Below are 18,712 nucleotides of genomic sequence, written 5' to 3' on the forward strand. Positions count from 1 at the left end.
GGTTTTATCCAGTTAAATTATTAGAGCAGAGGACCTTATATTCATCTGACAGAGATTTACAAGTCATATTCTATTACCTTCTGATAGGCAAAGAAAAAAAATGCTCATCCATCTCCCCCAAAAAGATGTATTTATAAATTTTCATAGGTGATATATATGAATTGATGATAAGGTAGAAAGTAAGTTTCCATGCCAAAACTACAATTTCTACTATTGGGCAAAGCAAAGCAAGAAAATTCTTGCATAAATCTTCCTACTATGCTCATCACTCTGCTTCATTTACATGCATCCTGGTCTTAACATTATTGAGATTTAGAATTAATGACCCACTGAGATTTATAGGGCCAATTACACCTCTCAGCATTACCACTTTGGGGGCCTCTACAGCCTTGAACAGACATTAGAAGGTCACTCAGAAAACTCTCACTAAGTTCAACAGACTTCAGATGAGGCCCTTTGCCTAATCAAAAAAGGGGAAAAAAATACGCTAAATAGGAGATGCTTTTAAAAACTCCCACATTAACCAGTATTTTTGTAAAACTCACTGTGCTGCTTTTTTTTCTTTTTTTTTTTTTTTTTTTTTTTTGAGGGAACTGCTTAGAAACACTTGCTAGTTGAGTCTTGTTAGGGCTTTTTTCCATCTCTTCCAAAAACGTAGAAATACAACTGGATCTAGCACTGGTCATTATCCAGCAGGAAATGACAGAATAGTTAATGTAAATTAATGCAAGTGTGACAGATATGACTATTGAGGGATGTCTAGAGGGATAGCTCAGTGTTCATGGAACTGTTAGGAACTTGGCAATGTTCCCTAGGAAGCAAGAAGTCCTTAAATTAATATTGCCCAGTTGCAGCAACTGAGGCAACTGAAACCATCTCTGCTTGCAGACATAACTGTGCACAGATTGCTCAACTTAGACAATTCCATATGTTCTGGTGTTTCTTTTCCCCTCTTTCACAGGCATGGCTTTCTTTGAGCAACACACAGTGCTGAGTGATGCAAGTCACCAACCACATGTGTTGCACAACAGATGAAAGTTTTGAAATGCAGGAAAAGCATAGCATTTTTGTAACAAATAGACTGATAGATTAACAGATATTATCAAAGAAATTCAGAACTCACAACACTTTTCTCCATTTAGGGATTTTTAACTAACAGAAAAAAAATGAGTAAGTAAACAGTTAGTCAGGCTTCTGCCTGGCACGAATGAAGTCATTCAAGTACACACAATTTATAACACAAACACCAACAGTCACCTTTAACTACAGCATCACTGCCAAATGGCACCATAATTAGGCTAGAAATGCTGTTCTTTGAGTCATGAATAGGATGTGCTTGGCCTTGTTTTCTATATAGGATCATGCCATCCAAGCACAGGCAGCAGCATTTATTGAGAAATTCCCTGAAAGATAACAACAGATTATAAAAGGGGTTCATGTAAATTTAGTTAAGAACAACCTCAGACATTATTTTCAATTACTGAGATAAAATCATGGCTTCTCTCTGGAAAAGAAAAGGAAAGGTTTTTTTTTTCCTATACACTACACAGAGCATATGAAAGCTTTAAGAATAGTCTATTTTCACAAACAGTACCAGATGCCTACTAATATTCCTTAACTCTGCTTTTCCCTCCCTCAAGTCATTTTTCCTATTATTTTCAACATTTTGTTTGATTGATTAATAAAAAGCAGCTTTCCTGCTCTAGATAACAGGTTACAGAATTCCCTTTACATTGAATAGGTTACCTGCTCTCAAGAATGCTAACTGTTTTGTTTTCTTTCACCAAATCTGCAGGGCTCTGGCCAAGCATCGACTTTTTCTGCACCAAACTCCTCGGTGATTTCAGAGAGCATGAGGATGACAGCAGGACATGTGCACAAAGTTCCAGTCCTTCTAAGCTTGCACAAGGGTTTGCAGTTAATTAACCAGAAAGTCTCTGTTAACATACATTAAAAGAAAAAAAAAGCTTTACCAGCTCATCTTGGAAGGCTGCAGATCTGGAAAAAAAAGGGACCATCTTCAGCTTCTCTAAATTCACTATCAGACAGGTTAGCATCCTTATTTAATAAGCTACACATGCATCCCCATGTGATGTGAGGGAATACATCTACACTGTCTGTTTTAGGCATGTAACTCTGCTATGACTGAACCTCGCATTGCAGGGTTCCTGTACACTGAGCAGATACTCACGACACCTGCCTGAAGCAGGCAATTCAGAGCCCAAGGGGTTGCACTACACATACTGCATAAGCTGCTAATTTTTGCAGCTGTGTTACATGCCCAGAGCGAGTCCGTGTGCTCCCTCCACACATTTCAGCACAGCACCACGCTTCATGCACACTGTACATAAGAATGGAGCCCCTCTGCTATTTCAGCCTTGCTGCCTCATTTCACCACCTGCACCTCCATGAGTAAGAAAAATAAATCTACATATGCATTATACCTCTCTGGGCAACAGAAAACCTCAGGAGTTCATGAGCAGAATGTACACAGAAATAAATAAAGAAATTATATTTATTTTCTTCAGCACAGAAACCCAGAGACGTGTCATGGAGATATATTAGCCCTCTTAAGATGACTACTCAAGATACTGATGGAGCTGACAGTGCAATCTTGTCACTCTCCCGTCAGACCACTGTCGGACTCGTGCACAGCAGAACTGCGGCTCCAGAGCAGTCTAGCCCTTCTAATACATTCCATTCATCTCCCAAGTTACACTTTATTAGTTGAGGGGGAAAAAATAAAATAATCTATATTCCAAATAGTAGAGGTAAAACAGGAAAGCATGGATGGCAGAACATTTAAGGCCTTACTAGACAGGAGAAAAACTCATCTTTGTCGAGAAAGTAGTGCCATCCGTATCCCTTTAAAGAAAAAACCAGAAGTTTCCCCATCATAAGTCCTCACAAAATGATTGGCTGATCACCTGCTGTCTTGCTGTACATCAAGCTGTTTTTCCAGCAAGATTTTTTCACTTATATTGCCCAAATGAAGGTCTCTCCTAATATAAAAAAATAGTCTGCTGAAAATAACTCCCTAATCTGCCATCCCTTCAATAAGACTGAAGTGCTCTTCACAGACATAGTACACAAGCATCTTGAATTAGCAGGGAACTATTTTTAAATACATGAAGGATAAGATACAAAATTAGTTTCATGGGGAATGAGAACCTCAGAGATTATTTACTTTACCTTAATTACTTTGACTCACCACTCACTGAGCTTTCCAATAGTACTACGTATTTCACACTCAAATTTTGATACTAAAGACACGTGAGTATGTTTCTTGAACATTTAAGATTACGGACCTTAACAATACATAAGCACATTTCTCAAATTGACTTACCCACTTAAAAATAATTAAATATACTGTGTGGTATGAATTACCCTTTCTTAGGAACAACTGCCTCAGATTAAGGATCCCTATATAAAAGGAAGAACCTTCGTTAGTGCAAAAACATGAACATTCTGACAAACTGTACAAAACTATTACACTTAAAGAGGCGTGGGTAGCCTCTTATACTACTGATCTTATGTAATGCAAGGAGCAATTAGAAAATTACTTTTGAGAGCAAGGTGACAGGAAAGCCGACCCAAGCCCCGAACTCAAGAGAGAAACTTGAGTTTCTAAGCCTTCAAATGAAAAGAAATTAAGTGTGGCCATACAGCACTGATGGTCTACATCCACTACCCATCTTTGCTTCATATGACACAGGCACATTTCTGTCACTTGCACAGGATACAAAAAAGGAAATCTAGAGTAGTCTAAAATCAATGTGGAAAGAAATTAATTTGAACCTTTAGGACAGAGCCTCATAATATAAAACAGTGGGAAAAGCAAGTAAAAAGGATGAAGAGAGCAAATAAAAGGAAAGCAATAGAGAAGACAGTGGATTATACAGAAAATAACACATCTGAAATATAAAAGAAATGAAGGTTGTGGTAAAAAGACACAGGACAGACAGATGATGCCTTGGGGGGGCTACCTAAAAACAGAGGCTAGACAAAATTAAGAGAATAAAAGTGGGTATATTTATTGAAGGGTCTTCAAGGTACACTTTGGGCAGTCAGAGCCCTAGGGCTACACCCAAAATGGACAACCAGGTCACGGGTTTTCATATTTTTATAAGTTTGGTCCATTTGCATTTGGGGGTTGATTACAATTAATTACAAATGTAATCTCCAATTACAATTTCAGGTAGTTAAGTCATTTATCCCAGTTTGTTCCCCATTAATCCACTTTGTTTACATATTTCGGGGCCTGAGACAGTAAGGTGTCCTTGAAGTTCAGGCCTAGAGAGGATCTTTTTTGTCTGACCAGAATGGAAGAACAGTAGCTAAAAGGCTATATGGAGTCTTAGAGTTAAACACTAAAGCATTACAGGATATGAAAAATATAAAAGCTAAAATCCTAAGCCATCACAGACATAAAGAAAAGGAGAAAGAAGGATTATAAAAATGAAAGGAGAGAAGACAAAAAGTCATAGAGAGACAGGCATACAAAAGGGACCACTAAAGATTTAAAAAACCCAAAAACCAACCCACCAAAAAAATCCCATACAAGCAAACAAACCAAATGAACCCCAAAAAACAACCACAGGTCTATATTCCTTCCCAAAAATTACTCTAGAAGCCAGAGCTGAAACAAAAGTAAGTGAAATTAATTGACTAATGAAGTTTCATTTGATGCTAACATCTTAGGGTTCGGTCCTGTCTCCATCAAGCAGTGGGATTTTTTTGCCAGAACTTCTCAGCTCCTGTGGGATTAAGGACAAGCTGAAGCAATGCCTGAATGATTTTCTGCACTGAGACACCCGAGGTACTGCGTACCATAGCATCAGCTCTGGATTTGTAAGGATGACTAGTCTTTACTAGGTAAGCGACTTAAGAGGTAGAAAACCCATCAATGTACTACATATTGCGGCCACCACATACATGAAGGAATGACTTCTCTCCCTAAGATGAGTTAGCAAGCAATTTATTATGTTATAAAGTGCTAATAATTCCTCCATCAGCTGTCAAAGGCTAATTCATCACTTGAAAAAAAAAAAAATGGACTGGCAAAGAAATTAGCAAAGGAATCACCATCAAGTAAAAGTGGAATTTGAAGGCTTTCTAGGAGAGATGGTAAGAAGATTTGGGTTCCACTTCCCACCAGTGGGAATACTGCAGTGTTCCAACAGAACAACCACTGGAATGACAAGAAAAAAAATAGGAGAGACCCTCGAAAAGATTTATCAAATCACTTATTAAAATATAATGAATATTAACAAAAGACAGTACAAATTCTCTTGAGAACTGAGTATTCCTAGGGTTTGGATCACTTCTTCTAGGCTGTTAAGGTTGCTAGGGAATTTCACAGTTAATGGTGTATTTCCATATGAATGTTTCAAGAAGGGGGAAGGGTTTGCAAAACTGAATCTTAAGCATGGAGTTTTCTTTGTGCTTCGGAGAGAAGAATCTGATGTTCTTGTAAAGCTGAAATAAGAAGCTTTCATATTGAACAACAGATTATCAAAGATTTTTAGTAGAAAAACGTACACGGAAAATGCTTTATGAGGCACTGTGACAAAGAGCTTTCTTCTCTTACTATGGTTAGTAACAGCACACCAGACATGCCATTACACAAACTCCAAGGTCATCGAGCAGTCTACAAACAAGAGCAGCTTTGTTTTGCTTTAACAGATAAAAGCAATGAGTTTATTTTGTTTTAAACAGATTGTATGTCCATTTTTCATAAACCATTTAGAAAGAACATTGCTGTGGGCATCCCAGTGACAAATACACTGAGGCACCAGCAAGTGACAACACACTTTGTACTCTTTGACATGGATGAAAGAATTCAATTCAACTTTTCTTTTTTCTATCTGGAAAGAGAAACATCTGGGAAAAACACTTTTTAGCCCTACTTCCTGAGAATGAATCTTAAATGATGCTCTGTCTGCCACTTCATCAGTTTCTCCTCCGTTTTCTTTGCTAACTTTGGGTGGCATTGGTCAAGAGCGACCAAAACTGACAGCGGTCCCTTCATTTTAATGAAAATAAGTGGATGATTAAAGGACAAAAATAATAAACATCCCATGGTTAAAATGGCAGGCACTCAACCTTGCATCAGAAAATCCACAGAGCCTTCACCATTAAAGGAGAACCTGCAGAAAACAAGGTGAAGTCGGCTCTGTGCTCATACCACCACCATTTATCTGGTTGTTTTCCCATCCTTTAGTATTCAAAACATCCCAACTCTAGCAACTCTTATTTATGCAAGCATTCAGTAAATACAGACACACTTCCACAGGCAACTGCTGTGACAGCTGATCTTCACACCACAGTATTATCTTAATAAACTCTCTCTCAGCCCCAGGGTCTTTGTTCTCACACAAATGACCTACAGTTGGTCACCCTAGATCTTACACAAAGCATGATAAGCACAGGGGTTATATGAGCTAATTGCATAGTGACTGCAAAAATAGCATGCTTTCTTCTCTTCAGCAACGTGTTCTTTCTCTATTGAAAAAAATTCAAGTTAATGACAGAACTGTATATCTCGATAACTCTATCATTAGTTAATGTTACCACCACATGAGCTTGTCTGCATGGTATTTGACAAAGAAATTCAAGTTAAACAGCCTCCTCCAGAATGAAGACAATATTGGATTAATTAGGTAACTTGCTACACATTTAGAAAATGAAGATGAATTTCCCTTTTATAACCTTATTAAAATGCTACGGAATAAGAACCAGATTGTAATCTGTTATTGAAGTACAACTCATAAATATCTTTTGAATTGCTCAAAATTTAAATCACTGGGGATCTGAATCTGGCCCCATACATCTTAGGAGAACATTTGACTCATTACTCATGTAAACCTCCATGAACACATAATGCACAGGAACTAATTTGTTTTCTGGAGAGTTCAATATTTTCTGCCAAAAGAACTCATATTCTGGTACTTCTAACATACTACGTTATTTTTATTGGTCTATGCGCTACTTTTACTACTAGTTATGGAATAAACATCTGGAGAAAAGCAGGAACTAGCGTCTAATGGACCCTTAGTCTTTTCCCCACGTGCTTCCCAGAACACAGGCAACTTTCTTTCTCTGATTGAGGACAGCCACTGGAAACACTGCAAGAAGTCCATAAAGCATTTATTATTGAAAACACAAACCACAGACTACCAAACTAATTTTGTAACATGATTATTCCTCCAACATGGTCCAAAACTGAAAGCAAACAACTCTAAATAAAATACACAAAAACACAGTAGCTGAGTCATAAGTATCTAGACAGTAAGATCTACCATTCTTTTAGTTTATTCTCAGGGGTGCCTTAACAACTTGGGATATAGCTCCACAAGCTTTTTGAATACAGATTAGTTTTCTCTCTACTTATGATTCATGATGTTTTTGCACCAGCCAGGTCTGAACCTCAAGTTGTGTTAGCATGGGATCGTGCATGACAAAGTGAATTTATCAAAATGTCTCAAGCCTAACTGTGCAACATGGAAAAACACCCCACACTTAGCTGGACAGGGAAGAAAATTTTCAATCCTGAAACATCCATATTCAACTGCCAGCATTTCCTACAACTCAACTGCTATATATTCCACTGTTCTGACACAAACAGGGGTAACAGAGTGATCATCTGGATTTCAGTTTAAGTTAGGAAACCATGCTCCTCCTGACTGTCTCACTTCCTGTTATCCCACTCACTGTAGGGCTTGGTGAGAATCACAGACAAATGAAGCTGGAAACAACCATGCAACAGGATCAGTTGCATCATTTCAAGGCAACACAGTTATATCTATCAAATTCTTAAAGACCCCATGATAAAGCCCCACAGTGTTCACACAACCCATGCTAGGATCCTTCTGCATCCTTACCACTAGAAAAACTTTCTAAACGTTTTATTTCTTGCAACGTATTCAGCCTATTACTTTTACTCTACTCACTCTGGGCATTGTAGACTTTTTTCCTTGCAGGTCAGACTTCTTCCTGTTCTCCATCTTCACATAAAACATTAATCTTGCAATTCAGTTTTTATAGCTACTGAGACCTCCTTCAATAATTTTTCTCAAATATCTGATGTCAGTTATTTGTAAGTTAGATGAAGAAAGTTTCCATCTGAACTGGAGCATCATCAGGCTGTTTCTGCTGGAAATCCTTCCGAAACCATCATTACTTGCCTTCCTAATATTTCCACTTCTCTGGAGAGTCTCTGGGGAATTTTTATATTCATATAAAAATATAAGAGATTTATACAATGCAGTATAAAAATTCTTTACAGAAGTCACATTCGACTTCTGTTTAAATGAAGCTGCATTATTGAGGACCACAGAGTAGAGGCAAAAGTGAAAATAAGATCTTCCTCAGATGATGTCCATGAGTAACTGAAGGAAGGAGGCATAACTACTCTTGTTTGTTTCCAGCCAACTGCTAAACACACAGACAGTTCTCTCTCACCAAGGTGAACTCAGCATCAGGACAAACTTACCTCAGAAGTTCTCATTTCAATTTGTTTCTGCCACTACTACGCTTGCTCCTCAGGCACTTACAGAATGCCTCCTTGTTGTACAGCCATGCCGTGGCATCCCTTAGAGACACGGCTGAGAGCGCTACAAAGCTCTGCACTTTGCCTTTCACGGATGCTTCTAGCCACTCTCTGAACACCCTTCACATTCACTAAACACCTTGCATTAACAGAAGTGCTGTTTCATTTTGGTTTGTGTTTTTAGTTTTGCATTGCCCTTTTCCTTCATCGGTTTAACAGTGAACTAGTGAATTTAAATGTCTTTGAAAGGGCAGTACATACAGGCTTACAGCTCACTTTATATTATTCATTTTGTATTAGCATGAAATGAAGTTTCTCACCAACTCTGAAGTCTTCATTCTTCTAGTGTTTAACACATGAGTGGCTATTGCTCTTTGCCCTCCCAATAACACAATGATTCCTCTACAACAAAATGGCATTGAAGAGCCACTGAAACCTAGAACAGTGACTTCAGTGATCATCACAGCTGTACTTCAATGATGCAAGGGTTGTATCCAGCTTGAAGCTATCAAGGTTGAAGCTGTACTTCAACGACACAGGAGATCTCATCTTCAGGATTATCAAATTCAACCTTCTGCTTTCAATTCAATATTCAGTTTCATCGGGTAGCCTGTCTGACACTGGAGAATCAAAAGAAACTGATTTTCTTCATCATTTCAAGATGACCACTAATCCTTTCTGCCTAGCTACTCATGCAGCATTTACACTTGAGGTATAGAAGACTTGTTTGTTTACAGTGAGTTGGCTGACTCACTTCAAACTACTCCCTCAATTCTTGGGCAAGATAAGCCTGAAAATTATTACTTTTATAATTTCTATTTTATTTGTAGTATATAGCACTGAACAGAATCGATTTTGTTAATGTGGAAAAGGTAAACATAGGTATCAGACCAGCAAGCTGGCCTTATACAGACTTGCCCATCAGATGTGCTGCCCTCTTCCAGATTTGAACAAATGAAGCCTGGTCTGACTGCACTGGTCTCCCTTCTCTCCCTTCTCATCACTTTCCATGACAAGTGGATTACATTAAGCAGCTACTCGGTTCTTTCATTATCAGCAAGCCTTCTTTTTCCTTTTCCCCAGAGACTTTATGCAGTTATATAATCTCCCTTAGTATTTTCCAAGAAACTGAAAAAGAAATTCCAATTTCCCATCTTTTTACTCATAAAAATGTTAATAGTTTCCTTCATAGGGTGACTTTACAGCCCTCTTCTCTTTTGTAAAGAAAGCCATATCAACTACACATTACATATGTTCTGTAAAACGATACAGAACTTAAGCAAACATACCATGAAAAATAAAACTAAAAAACCCAGCTAATGACATACACACCATACCTGGTTTCACATATCTTTATGTAACAGTGTTAAGCTTACAGAATTGGCAAGAAACTGGGTAGCTAAGTAGATTGGCAACAGCACACTGAGGCTCTTGCTCAAATTTCGCCCAGGTCCCTCTAGGAACTGAAATGGCATGTTCTCTCACAGGCTGTCAATGAAATAAAATGGTAATGGCTATCTGGTTCATATGAAATGGGAGATTACACTGCAGAAAATGATTCATCAGAACAAATGGTATTTCCTCTTACTCTGAAAATATGAATAAACTTGAACCAAAAAAAGGGCCAAGGGTGCCTTCATTTGCTAAAATGAAATTAACAAAAGAGATGCTCATTTTAGCCAAACTAATGGAAAGACAACATACAGAAGATTTTAAATCAAGTGTACTTTCCAGGATCTATAAATCTTCAGCTGTCTCATGGAACAGTCTGTCACCACTACGTTCACTTATGCTCTCCTTGAAGACAGCAGAAGCCAGATGGGCATGTGCATGGGAGGCATGAGGGCACATGAATAGACCACCCATTTAGAACTAGTAAATCCAGAGTGCCTGCTCACATCTGTATCTGCCAGCAGAGGACCACAGCCACACTCTCTGATGTGTCTGTAACCATATCACCCTGTGCTGTGATCTCAGCAGATTTCACTGCTAAGCAAGGGTCCCACCTCCGAGAAAAACTCTAAACTAAGCAGATCGCTTATTCAGAAAATGCAACTCTCTCTTCTAAATCATGCCAACATCTATCAGAAGTCATCAGAAGAGATTAATCCATGGATTTCTAACACCAAAATACCTCTACCATTGCAGAATAAGAGGGAATGCTTCACTTGGTAGAAAATAGCAAGCTCTTATTCTATATACAGAGCAGCCACTGAATTAGGATATAACACAATTTCACAGAATGTCAGACCAGCAAAATATTAGGAAGCAATCTGCTGCTTTCAGATGAAACAAACTTATTTGTCATTGCTGAAATACCTCTTATAAGGGCAGAAGTACCAGTGCTCGTTCTAAGAACACGCTCTCATTCTGGTTATTGCCATCCACCTCCCTAAGTTCACCCTACGCCTTTATCAGCTCCTATTTCATTTCTTCTTTGCTTCCCTGACAAAATGCTTCCTTAAAGGAATGAATACATCTAAACAGAATTGTTAAAAATACTATTAAATCCTCACTGTATTCTACCCCAGGCAGAGCTGTTATGTCCTGAAGCATTTTACACTGTGTGTAAGGCACAGGTCCCTTTAAAACCTACACAGAGACAACCTGCCATACCAGAATAGTTGTGTATTATCCTCTCTGGACATGGAGGAACTTTTCCTCCACACATATTGTTAAGATCTAGTATCCAAAGCCCCACATCCTAAATGGTAACACTGTGTTAAAAGTACCTGTATAAAAGCACTTTAAAGCCTCATTTAAATTAACTCTAAAAATAAAGATCTATTAACAGAAACAAGTTGTAATTAAGATTACTGTTGAGCTAGCTTATCCCTGCAAAGGGGAGATAATAATTCTACATTTATCTAACACGTTTCAGTCTAAACCATCCCATCCAACAAACCTGATCTTAGACATCTTACACAGAAGAGTGCTACTAACATACACAAGTAATTCTAAGTAAACCAATCTACACAATTTGATTACTAGCACCTACCAAGCTTGATCCACTCAATTGTATTGGTTCAATTTATCTGACTTATCCATCTACCAGCAAAATATCCATCCCTCAAAAAACTGTCCCTCTTGCAGAAGCGATGCATTGGCAATCAACCTCAGTCTTAATCCTTATGTTCTGCCTAAAAACCTAAACTTCCTTCAGTTTCATTCAACCTCTTCTCAGGCCTCCATCACTAACATATCCACCAACTCCCTGAGACAAGCACCAGCAAGGACTGAACCTGGCTTACCTCTCAGAGGATTTGTATATGGGCAAATACACCTGCAGTGTAAAGGGGGTGTACTGGTTTTTAAGAGACAGTTTTTTCCACGTCATACTCCACACAGAAGACCTAAACCTGTCTTCCACTACTTCAAAACACTCCTTTCTTGCACCATCAAGTACTTAAACCAAAGGTCAGTCTCAGCAACCAGCTCTACCCCAGATCACCCTTCCCCCGTACGTGGTACTCCAGTGGGATTACTGTTTTAATCATTAACATGCAAAGAAGGGTTATTCTGAATCCCTTGTTTTTACCTTATGGTTACCAAAATAGGTCTTGTTTAAACAGTTGGCTGTCAGGTATTCATAAGCACAGCAGAGGGAAATCCACCTCCTCCTCTGCAATTGGCATGGCTGTTGGAAAAAGTTCCCTGATGATATCAGCCTGCACAACATTTTTTTCTTTCTGAATGCTTGTTCGAGTAACATGAATTGCAATAAACCAGTGTATTAACTTCATTCCAGGAAAAGGTTCCACTAGAAAGCTGTCATTATACCTTGAACCTGCACATTCCCTGGCTAAGTCTTCTCCCAGTTTACATGGATGATGGGGAAATTTAAAGCAATGCACCCTTGGAAAGATCATCTCTATGTCTCTCCCCCTTTATCAGTCTCTTCCAGAAAACACACCACTGGTGGCAGTGGTCATCAGGACTAGCAGTGCACACTGACTAGCCAGATCACAGGAGACAGCTGTGCTGAGATCAGGGGATGGTGGTGGGGGGACAGGAAGGAAGTAGTACCTGCAACCCATCATTGCACCTGATGGCAGTAAGTGTCCTCAGATGATAAAACAAAATGCTGCAGAAACTGTCAAGAAAGAGGAAGTTGTCACCTCTGTGCCCTCTACACCACCTGAGATGCTCATCATTTTCAAAAGGGAAACCAAACAAATTAATAACCCATAGCTGTTTACTAAAAAAACCTACCGTGGCTAATCCTTGTACATCCCTCATGCCATCACTGACTCAACCTGAGCCCATATGATGACTCTGTTCTGAATCCTGCATTATAAAAGCACAAAACCCAACTGTCTCAGCATTGAAAACCAAGTCAAGGTTGGCTAGCCCAGGATCTGACCTCCTGTAACAGTCAGCTGAAACTAGAACAAGACAGAAGCATGAAAAGGGGCTGTTAGATCTTGTACTTCATCTCCTTGAAAATGCAGGAAAACACAGGATTGCCTTCTCCAGTACATCTGCCAACAATCTGCCTGCTCTTATTTTAAACATCTGAAGAGTCATGGGGGGCTTGCACTACACCCAAACTAATACAGGCCGCAATACATTTTTCTGTTACTGAGTTTTGGCCCAGAATTGATCTTAAACTTTTATTTCTTCAATTTCTCCATTTAGTTCTAGGTATTCCCTCACATAACTCAGGAAAAAAATCTGACTGCTTTGACTAAAATACATGTCAAATACAGACATGTAATTAACCCATCTCTCCATATTCAGTCCCAGACTAGAGATGTCCATTTTTGAATATTTCCCTTCAAGCTACTTCCTCCAGACCCCTGAGTATTTTGTTGCTCTTCTTTGAGCTTTACTCAAATTGTCAATACATTACTGTTAAGATGATATTCAGAGTTTTCACATATGTTCATGACAGAGTTTTATAAAAAGGGAATCCCACCTCTTTGTTCACTAAAATGGTACCTTTTTCTTGATAGCTCAAGCACAAACCATGCTGTTCTGTAATCAAATCCCATTCCAGACTCATGTATTAATTCTCAATCCCTTCCAGCATCACTATCACCCATCAGTAAGTTCCTGATTTGATACCCCTTGCCCCAAGAACTTGCCTTTTCCCCCTACTTATTCCCTTCACTCTAATATCCTAGAGGAACTGTCCTGAAGTTCTGTTTACTCCAAAGAAAAGACATTAGTTTAAAAGGTTATAGGTTTTGCCCTATTCAACAAAGCATTTAATTACACGCCTAACTTTCACCACTTCCTTAAATCCAGCTGATCTCAGCAAGCAGAGATGAGCTTCAGCACACACTTAAAAAAAAGTTGGGTGTGAAAGTCAGTGCTCTGCTGAACCAAATCCTCAGTTTCTGTAATCACTTGGATGCTTTACTTTCTGTATTTGGCAAGAATTGACAGCTCAAGGATTTAAGGTAACAGGATTTTAAAAACAAAGCTTCAAGAGAGTCCAAAACTGGCATCATGCTTTCTTAAAAGAAAAACAAGAAATAAATATCTAAGTAAATACCCTTCAGTACAGTAATCATTAAGCCTATGGGCTTAAACATGCAGTAAGTAACTCTATAGTCTCATTACTTCAGTACCCACTTTGAAAATTAATAATAAAAGCAAGCCTTGTGAAAAATTTGGAAGGGCTTGTGTATCTCAGCAAGATATGCAGCCCATTCCCTGGCAGCTCATTAGCCATGACCATCACTGCACAGTTAAAGAGAAAGAACAAAGCTGTCCATTTCTTAATTCCTATCTCCTAAACACCTTTAAATGGAATGGACATAACTCACTGTTCCACTTAAGATGAACTTTAGTGGGGAGAAGGGAAAGGAAGGTACTAGTCTTTGGTTTGAGCCATGGGTTGGCTATCTCAATCAGTGGTTAACCCACATTACAGCAGATGTAAGCTTTATATTCATCACCAGCAACAAATGCAGTTGGCATAAAAGGAGTTTCGTGGAGAGTATTTAAAATCACTTCCAAATGACTTTCACTGTTTATACACAGAACACTTCATGACCTTCTTCCCCCTTGATTTTTGTTTGTACTTTTAGTTTTCTTTGCCTTCTCTCATTCTGCTGCCTGGCAAACACAGGCAGAGGCGAAGTGGGGACTGCTATTAAGCAGCCATATCAAGCTTCATCTGTGGACTACCTAATTGTAAGATTCAAGTTTTGGGAGTAGTGCCATCTGAGAAAGAAACGGAGAAGAAAAATTGGAAAATGACTACTTCCTCTCAATCCATAAAGCCTTCCAAAATTCAATTAACATGTTCTAAACTAAACCATCCGCACATGCTATGGCACTAAAATGTGTGATTTCAAATATAGACAAGAAGGGAGCTGCTCATAGGTATTTATCAGAATTATAATATTCTCTGACCATTCCACTTCAACCCTTTTTATTCAAGTGGCAGGTGTTGTAACCCTTTTGTACCTCAGTACTTGAGATGAACCAGGAAAATACCTATAGGCAATATAAATAAATTCTGTGTATGGGATCTCTTAAATAATGCTGTGAACCCCTAAGTCATTCAGAGAACACCCCTCCCATGCCTAGCGCGAATCCTGTTGTTTAATAATGCATACATGACTAAGTTTGCTGTCTTCCCCGCAGCAAATTTTTCATGTGATTTTACAGTTTCCCAGACTGGAATAATATTTTCACTTTCACAGACTCACTGATGCAATCAATAGGAAAACCACCTCTGTTTCAATTTACTGTGTGATGTCTGTAAATACTGCTGGGTAGTGAACACCTGTAGGTAAAACTCTGCAAAAAACTTTTTGCCATTTTCTCCTATAAAAGAGAGACAAAAGCATAGAAACTTCTCTGCTGCACTGTACATATCTACTACATACAACTACACATCTGTGCCTGCTCACCCTCCTTTTCCTATGGCAGCTCAGCATCTCCAGCAGCTTCCAAAGCACTAACACCTGCACCCATCCCAGGTCACATCTCCAGCTTGCACTAATGGATTTTTTCAGATAGATGGCAGTGCACAAAGTGCATCCCAGATTGATCCAGGGTCGAGATGCCATTTCAGTGCTCAGGCACTTTAACTAAGGGAATTACTGCATTATCAAAAGCACTTTTAGAAGGATGATGGCTTAGGACCCAACCCTGCTGCACGGTGATAGCACTAACTCCTTGGAAAGGCTGAACTGGGTGCCAAGAACGTAAACACAGCAAAGAGGCACTTAGGATTTTACTTTCCATTCCTGGGAGCCACAAGGGATTTTTTTTCCAATACATTCTAATAAACATAGTTTTAAAACACAAAGCTAAAGTATGACTAACAACACAAAATCCAAAACAATATTGAGTGTTGCATACAGGAGATGATAGATCTGATTTTCAAGGGTCTGTAATAGCACCGATTTAGAAACAGTCCTGCAATAGGAACAGACAACTCCAAATCATTCTAATTGGCAAAAATTCTACTTAATTTTGTGCCCCCTTCATTCTAACAGACATCGTTATTAAGAGAGCAGACTGAAATTTTAACCATTTAACTGCATCTACCCCAGCAAATCTCTTTCTCACAAAAGGAAAATATTAACAAAGCAGCTGAAACAAATAGGACTGAATCTCCCTGCACAATTAGTACTTCAGTATCTACTACTTGAGGATATAGCTATCATGATGTGGAAGCATCCACCATCGTTTTGTTTTCTGTTTGCAGTAGGGGGTTGCTAGGAAACAAAATACTACTGTCTGATTTCATGATCTACTGCCTGGTTTGCCTGGCAATAAAGTCTTCCAAATCTATTACCGGATTATTTTGTATTTTACAGCAAGATTAAGACTAACATTAAAACATATCCACACAGAGAAGAGCAGTAAAAAATGCCTCAAAATTCAGGGGAAAGTATGTATGTATTCCAGGCTGAGGAAGACAAATTATACCGAGGAAAAATGAACTCAAACAATCTGGTGATATTTATATATGCACACACTCACACGTGTATCAGCGTTCCTTGACTGTGTCTATAGTTTTGCTGACTTGTCAAAGACTCTCTCACTTCCAAGGATACAAAGTGTTCTCTTACTACTGGAGAGCTACTGTACACTGCAAGTTCTGTAAATACCACATGCTGCAGAATGCCTGGTGCGGGCAAGCACACATGCCACCGTAATTTTTGTTCTTGGAATCAGATCTAGGTTGTTTTAGTGCTTTAATTTCTCTACACAATCTTTTTTATTTTTTTTTTCTTGTACATTTGGACAGATAAAAGAGTGAGAGACAATTCCCTATTCTCGCCCTCCCTCTTTGGTTGTAACATAAATAAATAAATAAATTATCAAATAGAAAAATAAATAAAAGCACCAGGAAAAGCAATCTAAAATTGAAAGCCAAAATAGAAAATTTCACATAATTTTGACCATGGCAAGTCTTTGTAAAATGAGAGAATAAAAGATTATGAGAACCAGGTAAATGTGGGTGCCTATCAATGCATTCCCACAACATGACAGGAGACCTCAAATGCAAAAAACAATCATACTTAAAAGCTGAGAGACAGATGAAGAGAGTTCAGCACAAAGTCATAGAGAAAAAGGTTTTAAATAAAACCTGCAGAGTAGTTATTACTCTTTTATGTATAGCTACAATTTCACACCATGCACATCATGTACTATTTCAAAGTCCTTTCAACTTACTTAATAATGCCCATGCATTTTATCACTCCATTTTAAATTTTAGAAAAAAAATGAATGAGGTTCATTGCAGAAAAACATCAAAGCTTTTTACACGTTACAGCAGAACTCCCAGTGATAAGAAAAAAAGAAGTGGCAACACACAACACAGAAAATACACACTTCATGGGAAGGACCTGAAAGCTTCTTGTCTTTCTTGCCCAGAGATGGATTTATTCAACCTCTATAGTTTCTGATAGTTTCCTATCAGACACTAGGAGCCCCCACCAAACCACATTAGAATTAAAGAACAAAAGAGTAAAATGCAAGCGAGCTTCTTCTACCCCAAACAACAGGCAAGCTACTTCTAGCGATTAGATGAGAGCAGAGGAAGATGGACACGACCCACAACCAATCCCTCTCCTCACCAGGGTCGAATACGGCTGTTCCCCAGCTGATAACCTGCTACAGTAACACTGCTAGTTACAAAACGGAGTTCAGGTCTCGGTAACACCGGGATCCTGCCACCTATAGCTTCACTGAAACCTGTTTTAAAACACTCTCTCAGGGAACGAGGAGAAACAGGAGAGGGATGGGACAGTCTCTTCCCGAGCTGCCACCAAAAACTGTTCTGTCAACTGCAGGGGGGCTACCGGCGACCTCGCAGCCGCATCCACCCAGCTCTTAGAGGGAAGGAGAGGGAGCGGGAGGGACCCCGGCTCCGGCTACCCTGGCTGCGCTGCCCGCCTGCCCAGGCGTGTGCCCCGGGGGAAGCTGCCCGGTGCGGCGGGGGCAGCGCCGGACGCGGGAGACCCGTTCTACCCGCGCTGCAGCAGCGACTGCAATTAAAAAAAAAAAAAAAAATAGGAAGAAAAGAAAAATAAATAAATAAATAGCCCACTAGCGGGAATGGGAAAATAAAAGCCCAGCCTAAACAGGCGGACCCCAAACGACAACAAACACCGGGCGCCAAGGAGAGCAAACTTTCTGACTCACTGGGAAGAGCCAGTGCCCGGGGGGCGCCGGGCAGCGGCGGGGGCGGCGCGCGGCCCCGAGGGAGCGCAGCCGGAGCCGGAGCCGAGCAAGGCGGGCGCCGCAGGCGGGGCTGGGGCAGCGCGTCTCGCCCCGCTCCCGCCGCCCTCCCCTCCCTCCTTCCCTCCGTCCCCGTCCCTCTGCAGCGCCAGGAGCCGCCCGGGGCGGGCTGCCGCCGCGGGACCGCCGTACCTACCGCTGCCGGTGTGGGGCCGCGGAGCAGCGGGAGCCGCCGCCGCCGCCCCCCTTCGGCGGCTGCCGGGCCCGGCGGCGCTGCAGCAGGCGGAGGACGCCCCGCGGCGGCGAGGAGCGCGGGGCCGAGGTGCGGAGAGGCGGCGGCCAGCGAGGCACGGGCAGCGCGGTGCCTCTGCCCGTCCGGCTGTGTGAGCGTGCGTGTGTGTGTGTGTGTGTGTGCCGGGGAGGGATGCTGTAAGGGACCGAGGGAAAATTCTTCCCTCCTAGCAAAGCCGCCGACAAATGGCAAGGCAGGTGTGCAGGGGAGGCAAG

At 40.3% G+C, this 18,712-nt stretch overlaps 1 protein-coding gene across 2 annotated transcripts in view; it reads right to left on the reverse strand.

Annotated features, from left to right (window-relative positions):
- Positions 1-18,500, reverse strand: part of ENOX1 (ecto-NOX disulfide-thiol exchanger 1) — a 367,773-nt gene extending 349,273 nt beyond the window's left edge. The window contains exon 1 of one of the 2 annotated variants that reach the window (XM_069009956.1): positions 18,402-18,500. The gene's annotated coding sequence lies outside the window, so the exon portion shown is untranslated. The remainder of the gene's footprint in view (positions 1-18,401) is intronic. The other variant, XM_069009997.1, reaches the window with a different exon arrangement.
- Positions 18,501-18,712: the final 212 nt, after the last annotated feature.

This window comes from Aphelocoma coerulescens, chromosome 1, assembly GCF_041296385.1.
Source record: "Aphelocoma coerulescens isolate FSJ_1873_10779 chromosome 1, UR_Acoe_1.0, whole genome shotgun sequence".
Lineage (NCBI taxonomy): Eukaryota > Metazoa > Chordata > Aves > Passeriformes > Corvidae > Aphelocoma > Aphelocoma coerulescens.